We start from the raw sequence: 9,922 nt of genomic DNA, 5'->3' as shown, positions 1-9,922 counted from the left end.
TAAAGAAGACAAAATTTAAAAATTAGAGGAAAAAACCAAAAAGAGAGAATCCCTGGATGAACAATATAAGAAACAAACAGAATTCATGAAGCAGATTCAAAGAGATATACAGGAAATCAAAAATTCCATTGAAAGTTGTCAAAACCGCCTCAACAAAAGTGAACACAGAATTTCAGACCTCAAAGACAAGACTTCAGCTAGTGAAAAGGAAAGGAAAGATCTTTTAAAAATAAAAAGGAATCAGAAAATAACAATTCAACAGCTGCAAGATAATGCAAAGAAAAACAACATAAGATTGATACGGATAAGTGAAAAAGAAGGGGACAACACAAATGATATCAAAGGCTATTTACAAAAGTAATAACTGAAAATTTCCCAAATATGCGAATGGAAACTGGCATTAAGATTAGTGAAGCATATAGAACTCCAAATAGCCATAACCAAAACAAAGCTACACCTAGACATATAATAATCACCATCCCAGAAACATAAGAATAGAATACTGAACATAAGAATAGAATAGAATACTGAAAGCTGTTAGGGAGAAAAGACAGATCACCTATAAAGGAAAACCTATCAGAGTCACAGCAGACTTCTCAACACAAACAATGAAGTCAAGAAGAACATGGAGTGACGTATTTCAGATCCTAACGGAAAATGATTTCCAACCCAGACTGTTGTACGCTGAAAAACTAGCCTTCAAAATGGATGCAGAAATAAGATACTTTCACGACAAAGAACAGCTGAAGAACTTCATGATCACTAAGCCAACCCAGCAAGGAATACTGAAAGACAGTTTAGATACACATAGGAAAAAACTGCTAAGCAAGGCAGACAATTAAACAAAATGAAAAGATACAGATGCAACAGCAGAAAGATAACATGTCAACAATAAACCAATACATAACAGTTATAACCATTAATGTGGATGATCTCAATTCACAAATTAAAAGAAACAGACTGCCAGAATGGATCACGAAACAACATCCAACCATATGTTGTGTACAAAAAACCCATCTAACCCAAAAGAAAACTAACAGACTGAAAGTCAAAGGATGGAAAACAATACTTCATGCAACAGGAACCAAAAAAAAGCAGGGGTAGCTATTCTGTTTGCAGACAATGTGAACTTCAAAACAAGAATGATCCTAAGAGATAAAGAAGGTCAGTACATACAGGTTAGGGGAAAACGTCAAGAGGAAGAGATAACAATCTTAAATATATATGCACCAAATTCCAGGGCAACCAGACATATAAAGGAAGTATTAATAGAAATGAAAAATCAAATTAGCAATAACACAATTATAACAGGAGATCTTAACAAACCATTGACACCAAGGGACAGATCAACCAGACAGAAAACCAGCAAAGAAATAACAGAACTGAATCACACGTGTAAAGAAATGAACTTGATAGATATATACAGTGTCCCACCCAACAACATCAGAATATACATTCTTCTCAGGAGTACATGGGACATTCTCTAAAATAGACTGTATACTAGCCCACAGAACATATTTAAATAAATGCAAAAGTTGAAATTATTCCATGGATGCTATCATAGCATCATAAAACTAGAAATTAATGATAAAAGAAACTGCAAAAACCCCACAAACACATGGAAATTGAATAATACACTCTTGAGCAATCAGAGGGTCACAGGGAAAATTAAAGAAGAAATTAAACACTACCTACAAGCAAAGGAAAATATAGATACAATTTACCAGAATTTGTGGGATGCAATGAAAGCAGGCCTCAGAGAAAATTTATTGCACTGAGTTCCCACAGCAAGAAAACAGAATGAACACAAATAAACAACCTGATGCTACACCTCAAACATCTAGAAAAAGAAGATAAAGTCAAGCCCAAAGCCAAAAAAAGGGAGGAAATTATAAAAAATCAGAACAGAAATTAATGCAACAGAGATTAAGAAACAGTCCAAAGAATCAATGAATCAAAGAGTTGGTTCTGTGAAAGAATAAATAAAATTGATAAGCCCCTGGTCAATCTTATTATAAAAAGGAAATAAAAAGCTCAAATTCATGCAATAAGGAATGAAAAAGGTGAAATGACTACAGATTCTGAGGAAATACACAAGATCATCAATACTTATTTTAAAAACCTCTACTCTCATAGGTTCAATAACACAGAAGAAATAGACAGATTCCTAGAAACATATGAACTACCAAAGCAAGGTCAAGAAGATGTAAAACTGCTGAATAACCCAATCTCTATTAATGAAATTGAAAATGTAATTAAGTCCTTACCTACAAAGAAGAGCCAAGGCCCAGATGGATTCACTGCAAAATTTTACAAGAAATACAAAGAAGACTTAATGCTGACACTCCTCAAACTCTTCAATGAAATCAAAAGGGAAGCAATTCTTCCTAAGTCATTCCTGGAAGCAAATATTACTCTAGTACCAAAACCCGAGAAAAACCTAACTAAAACAGAGAATCACAGGCCAATCTCCCTAATGAACACAGATGGAAAAATCTTCAATAAAATATTGGCAAAAAGGATGCCACAAATCATCAAGAAGATTATACACTATGACCAAGTGGGATTCATCACAGGCATGCAGTAAATCAATACATTAATAAATGTACATAAATCAATCATAAATCAATAAATGTAATCCATCATATCAATAAAGCCAAAAGTAAGAATCACATGATCATTTCTATAGATGCAGAAAAAGCTTTTGATAAGGTCCAACATTCATTCATGATAAGAACCTTACAGAAAATTGGAATAGATGGTCTTTACCTCAATATGATAAAGGACATCTATGATGAATGAACAGCCAGCATCATATTAAATGGCCAAAAACTTAAGGCCTTTACCTTAAAATCAGGTGCAAGACAATAATGTCCCTTATCACCACTCCTATACAACAGAGTACTGGAAATACTAGCCAGAGCAATTAGACAAGAGAGAGAAATAAAAGGGGTAAAGATAGGAAAAGAGAAAGTTAAATTATAATTATTTGCAGATGACATGATACTCTACATGGAAGACCCCCAAAATTCCATTGAAAGTCTCCTAGATATAATAAATAAATTCAGCAATGTAGCTGGATACAAAGTCAATACTCAAAAATCAATATTATAACATGAAAACCACTGAGAAAGAAATGAGAAGCCATATCCTTCACACTAGCATCCAAAAAAATGAAATACTTAGTAATTAATCTCACAAAAGGAGTAAAAGATCTGTATAGGGAAAATTATAACACCCTGAAAAAGGAAATCAAAGAGGACCTCAGAAAATGGAAAGACATCCCTTGTTCATGGATAGGAAGAATAAATATTGTGAAATTGGCCATTCTCCCAAAACTGTTATACAGATTCAATGCAATCCCAATGAAAATACTATCAACATACCTCATAGATGTCAAGAAATCACTCCTAAAATTCATCTGGAACCAGAAGACACCTAGAATAGCAAAAACAATTCTAAGCAGCAAAGGCAAGGCAGAAGGCATCACAATCCCTGACTTGAAGTTATACTACAAAGCTACTGTAATAAAATCAACATGGTATTGGAATAAAAACAGATCTGAAGATCAATGGAATAGATTAGAAGATACAACCACAACTACAAACACACTCAACCACCTTATCTTTGATAAAGTGGCCAAACATGTTCATTGGAAGAACGACGGTCTCCATAATAAATGGTGTTGGAAAAACTGGCTCTCCATATTCTGAAAACTAAAACTAGGCCCATGCCTATCATCATAAGTTAAACTAAAATCTAAATGGATCACAGATATGAATATTAAAACAGAAACACTAAATCTGTTGGAAGACAAATTGGATAAAATTCTTGAAGACATAGAGGTAGGTAGAGAATTCATGAATAGGAATCAAACTGAATGGGAAATACTTCCTAGAATCAATAACTGGGATTACATCTTATTAAAAAGTTTCTGCACATCAAAAGAAATCTCCAGCATAGTGAAAAGAAAATCCACAAACTGGGAAAAACCTTAGTGAACTGTCCTTCAGATAAAGGACTTCTGTCTAAAACATATAAAGAATTAAAACAAAGAATTAAAATAGACCCCCAAAATTCAGACCCAATCCAAAAATGGGTACCTGAAATGAATACACAGTTCTCAGAAGAAGAAATACAAAGGGCAAATAAATAAATGAAAAAATGTTCATCATAATTACTCATTATAGAAATGCAAATTAAAGCCACACTGAGATTCCATCTCACTCCAGAAAGAATGGCCAGGATCAAGAAAACTACCAACAACAAATGCTGGAGAGGCTGTGGGGGAAAAGGAACTCTCCTGCACTGTTGGTGCACGAGTGTAGACTGGTACAACCATTGTGGAGGTCAGTCTGTAGATTTCTCAAAAAGCCGGGATTGGAAGTCCCATTTGATCCAGCTATTCTGTTTCTAGGCATATTCCCAGAAGAACTGAATACATTATACCACAGTGATATATGTGCACCCATGTTTACAACAGCACAATTTGTAATTGCCAGATCTTGGAAACAACCCAAGTGTCCATCAACTGAGGAATGGATAAAAAAGTGGTATTTTTATGCAGTGGAGTACTACTCAGCTATAAATAATGACCACATTGAGATATTTATAAATAAATGGATGCAACTTGAGACCATACTCATAAGCAAAATAAATCAAACTCACATGTATAAATACCATATAGTTTCCCTAGTGTAAGAAATGGTAAGAGTACATAAGAGTTTATGGTAACCATGATTCCCTGTTACATTGCTTTGAAGCCATATAACATTCCATTCATTAGTTGAAATGGTTTTATCCTGGGTTGTTTGATTTTATTATCTGTGATAGTATGAATAGCTATTTTTAAGAAAACAAGACATTATAATAGCCAGTGCTGATTTAATATCATGTTGCTTTGAAGTCTTACCATGCTTTTGTTCTTCTGTTTCCATTAGTTCTATCATGTTGTATCTTATTTGATTTTATTATGTGATAGTATAAACAAATATTTTATGGACAATAAGATAATATAGTAACCATTTTTCATTTTCTGTTATTTGGTTCTGAATGCCCTGTAATACTTTCATTATCTTTAATGGTTTTATAATATTTGGTTATGTTTGATACTATTTTGTATGAAGATAATGCTCAACTATTTGAAGGAAAGAGATATTATGGTAGCTACTGATATGATGGGTTGTCTTGTGGTGAAATACTGTTGTTGCTTAAATTGTTCTGTTCTAATCTGCTTTGTTATGTCCTGTTTTATCTTAATCTCTTTAAAATAAAAAAAAAATTTTAAAGTATGAGCCCCTTCCTAGGGGAGGGGAAAGACAGAAACAGACTATTATGATGCAAGACAATACAGAAGTAGGTTGGAGATGTACATGAGTGCAAAAAAATACCAATCCTAGTTGGAGAGTTTAGGAAACGTTTCATGAGAGGGTTTCATGAGAGAGCTTGAAAGAATAACAGAAGCTAGGCAGGACCAGAAGAAAAAGAATAACATTCCAGGAAAAAAGAAGGCTCCTCTACAAAGGTCCATGTATGAAAAACAGAACATACTTTTATGAGACAGGAAGTAATTCGAATATGACCAGAATTTAACATACAAAGCTGAAAAAGAAAAGGATGATGATAGATGTAAATTTGTGCCCCAAATTGGTAGAGAACTGCATTTGTTTCAGTATGAATAACAGAGCCCCCTAAAGAGTGCTTTAAACAAATAAAAGTGCTTGTTTGTGATTTGTTTTTCTAATAAAATGGCAGCTTCCAGAGCAGAGAGTTTAGAGCTGGTTCAAAACCAAAACAGCACCATAAGAGACCTGAGGGTCCTCCTAGCACTCTACTCAGACGTCATCGTTAGTATGTACTTAACACTGTGCTCAAAAGATGGTTACTTCATCCTCAGCATTTCTTCTGGATATCAAGAAGGAGGAGAAAGAAGGCAAAGATAAAATTTAGGAACCAAACAAACCTTCTACCTTTCCTAGAAGCCCATCTTACCAGTTATTTCTTACCGGCTACAACTATACAATGTGTCCTCAACAAAGCAGGCAACCACAGGACAGGCTGTTGGTAAACAGAGTTTTAACTGGGGCTATTACTGTTCCTAACCATCAGACATCTGTTCACAAGGAAAAGGGGAGAAAGGATGCAATCATCCATGTGCCCTCCAGCAAGTCAACGTGAAGTTGGTGTGGCCTAACCAAGGCAGGCATTCACCTAGCAATGGAGATAAAAACAGCCTTGTAATAGCAGAAGAGTATGGAAAGGGCCACCCTTGCTCTTTAGAAAGTGACAGATTAAGCAAAGGGCAGATTAAGAGGAAGACAGAAAGGAAAATAAATCTGGAGATAAAAAGATTACTATTAAGTTGGTATAGGAAGGGCCAGAATTAAGAGTGATCATGTGATTTAAAATGTTTGTAGTGCCCTGGATAGTGCCCCTAACTTCAAATGCATGCCTACTCAGAATATCAAAATATAAACTTAATTGAAAATCAGGCTTTTGAGTATGGAATTAAGGTGAGGAGCCTCATGAGATCACAATGGGTTTTGGTGGGTCTGATAGCCAATGAGAGTATTTTTTATAGAAAACACAAAAGGATGTATAAAGCCCCAGAGAAGGTGCTATGATGATGATAAAAACAGAAAATGGAGTGATACATTCCCAAACCAAAGAGCATCATGGATTGCCGGCAACTATCCAAAGCCAGGAAAGAGGCATGAAACCATTCTCTCTGAGTTTCCAGAGGAATCAACCTAATTGACATCTTGATCTGGACTTTTATGCTTTGAACTATGATGAAATCAATTTCTGCTGCCTCAAACCATCTAAATTAAGGTAGTTTGTCGGGGCAGATTCTGAAATAAATGAAATATTTAAGAAAATATAAAAGAGGTTGACTCAGCTGGACTGAGCAAGCGTGAGGGAAGGTTTCTTGGTTCATGATTTGGCAAACTGAGAAAATGGTGTTCTCACTGAGATGAGGAACACTACAGGAAAAAAAGATTAAACAGGAAAAAATAGATTCAGCTGGACAAGTTGCTTTAGAGGTACCTAAAAGATATGCAGGGGAAAGTCTTATGGAAGATCAAATTTAGCAGCACTTGAAACCATTAGAGTGGATCTTTCCTTCAAAGCTGTCTCTTAGTTTTCCAATGAAATTTTCAGGTAGGAGAGAGTTCGGGAATAAGAGTTTATGCTAAACTGCCAAAATGTGGAACATAACAATTTCAGGAAGCTTAAATTAAAGGAAATTAATGTCAGATGATAAAGTGACCCACATCTCTATACTAATGCAAAAGGTTGCTCCATTTTTACTATTAATTGGCAAAAAAAACTGCATTAGCCTCTTCTAAAGAAGCAGGACCAAGAGACTTTCATTGTGTGTGTAGATGATTGCAGAATTTTAAAGGCAGAAAAGACATACCCTGTCTGCCTTCCATGCCAGTGGGAAAGACCATGAAAGAGGACTTCCCCAAAGTCTGTAAGAGGACCAAGCAAGATCCCAACACAGGCTTGGCCTTCACCCTGACACTCGCATCACCAAGCGCCTCATGAAAAATTTCATCTTGAAGGAAAATAGAATGTGGTTTGATTATAAAAGTCTAATGATGAGGAAAAAATGAGTAGATGATAATGTCAATCTCCAGAGCCAGAAAGACATAGTTCCAAATCCAAATGCCATCCAGCCATATCAGAAAACATGCTCTTTGGTTAAAGGAAAAAATTCAACAAAAAAGAAAATTATTGGTTGGCATAAATGAAAAAGTCAAGTGAAGTAGAGGATTTGATCACAGGCAGAGCAGGGCTCCAGTTGTTTTCACTGTTTTCCAGGCTCTGCTCTGCTTTTTGTAGCTTCTCTCTTGCGTTTCTTTCCCACAGCAATCATATACAGGTCCATTTTGTTGCTCAGAGTATATACTTTGTTACAGTGGTACACCAAAGATGGGAAGGTGAGCGCACTTCAGGGTTTCCAGTGTTACCCTACCATTAAGCCTGGGTGAGAGACAGACACAGGAGACAGCCACAAACTAGACATGGTCTCCCCATCTCCATGATAAGTTTAGCTTAGGTCGAGAGGGACATGAGGCCCTGACTTGCCCAGTAAGTGTGGCCTTAAGAAGCAACTGGACTTGAAAGTGCTGGTATTAAGTGCAGTAGTTAGCTTAAACCCTCATCCCACTGTCTACACCCAGTAGAGATCAGTGCTTGATTGCTTTTACCACCTGCCAACATGACCAAGGACACACTTTGGCCCGGACAGTTGCCACGGTCTGGGTTGTATGGACAGAGGGACCTTAGGAGCACATAAGTTGTGAAGCAAGGAGAAGAAAATTGGACTCCAAGACTGAAGATTTTAGAAAGAAATCACATAGGGGGCTGGGGGTTTAGCTCAGCGGCTTAAGCGCCTGCCTTGGAAGCAGGCAGTCGTGAGTTCGATCCCCGGTACCAATAAAAAGGAAAAAGACAAAAAAAAAAAAATAAGAAAGAAATCACATATTCACAAATACAGAGAAATTTTTTGTGGGAGTTGGGGAAGTTTTTTGTTGTTTTTTAGGGGGATACTCATTTTTTTCCTTAATTTTTGGGGATGAGTTGGAACTTTTTTCCATTTTCCCTTTCTCCCTTTAATTTTTTCTTTTCTTCTTCTTCCTTTTTTTTTTTTTTTTACTTATACTGCTGTGTGTTTTCTCTTTTTTATTCTTTTTGCTATTTGTTTTTCTCTGTTACTTGTATGTTATCTGTTAATATTTTTACTTTGTGATTTGGTTCCAGGACTTTATGCTTGCAAGGCAGGTGCTGTGCTGCTAAGCCAGATCCCCAACCCAACTGATTTTACTATTTTTTTAGACAGAGTTTCACTGTGAAGTTCAGGTTGGCCTCAAACTCACAACAATCCTCCTGCCTCAGGCTTTCAAGTGCTGGAATTATAGGTGTGCACCACCAGGCTCAGCCTTTTTTTAAAACTTCTTAACAGGATCTTTTATCCTACTTTTATCTTCCATTGCTTAATTTTTCAAAATTTACTTTTGTTCTTCAATTCTTCACGTAGTTTACCTTTTCTATTATAACCATTTTGCTCTATTAACTTTTAGATAGTTAATTCTATGCTATTACTGTTGAATTCTTTTTTATTTTTAGTGGATACCTACTTGTTAGAGTCAGTAGATATTTATTATATGTCAATGTTTGTTTAGGCTTAGTTTTATATCATAATTGCATTTTTCTTTTCTATGGTTAAGGGTGTTACATTATTGATTCCTATGCAATGTTAGCATTTAGTTTGTCTTTGACACTATTATTGCTGTTGCTTTTCTTTTCCATTGCCAAGGTGGCATAGTTTTTGCTATCAATTGGTTTTCTTGGGGTATCAATATATCTGAATTGCCTTTGTTTCATTCACAATACAGTGGTCCATCCCCAGATACCTGGGTTCTGGGCCAATTATACTGCATCTTTCCCTCCTAAATTAACAAAAGTGGTTGGATCTTGTGACAGAGGCAAAGGCATAGAATTACCAATGTCTAGAGTGCATCACTAAAAAATAAACACTAACTAAAGAGCATCCTATACTAACATCAAAGTCTTTCCACTGTAGTGAACTTGTACGTTCAGCACCATAAAACAACAACAACAGACCATGAGACAAGGTAACAAAATGGCTCCCCAACTCCCAACTCCCCCAGAACTGATCCATGAGTCATAAAGAAAGAGGAAACCAAAAGTCATAGAACCTAAATATTTTAAATGATACAAGAGATTTAAAAGGTGCTCAGTGAGCTCAGAGAAGACATAACTGAACAGATAATGGGATTTAAAAAAAGATCAGCAAATTTGCAGAAGACACTAGTAAAAAGCTAGCTGGACTAAAATAAAACAATACAAAACATGAATAACCATTTTAGCACCAAATTAGAGTCCATGAAAA

The sequence above is a fragment of the Cavia porcellus genome, unplaced genomic scaffold, assembly GCF_034190915.1.
Source record: "Cavia porcellus strain 051 isolate PalLab524CR breed Dunkin Hartley unplaced genomic scaffold, mCavPor4.1 scaffold_10, whole genome shotgun sequence".
Classification (NCBI taxonomy): domain Eukaryota; kingdom Metazoa; phylum Chordata; class Mammalia; order Rodentia; family Caviidae; genus Cavia; species Cavia porcellus.
Note: the sequence above shows the minus strand (reverse complement) of the source record.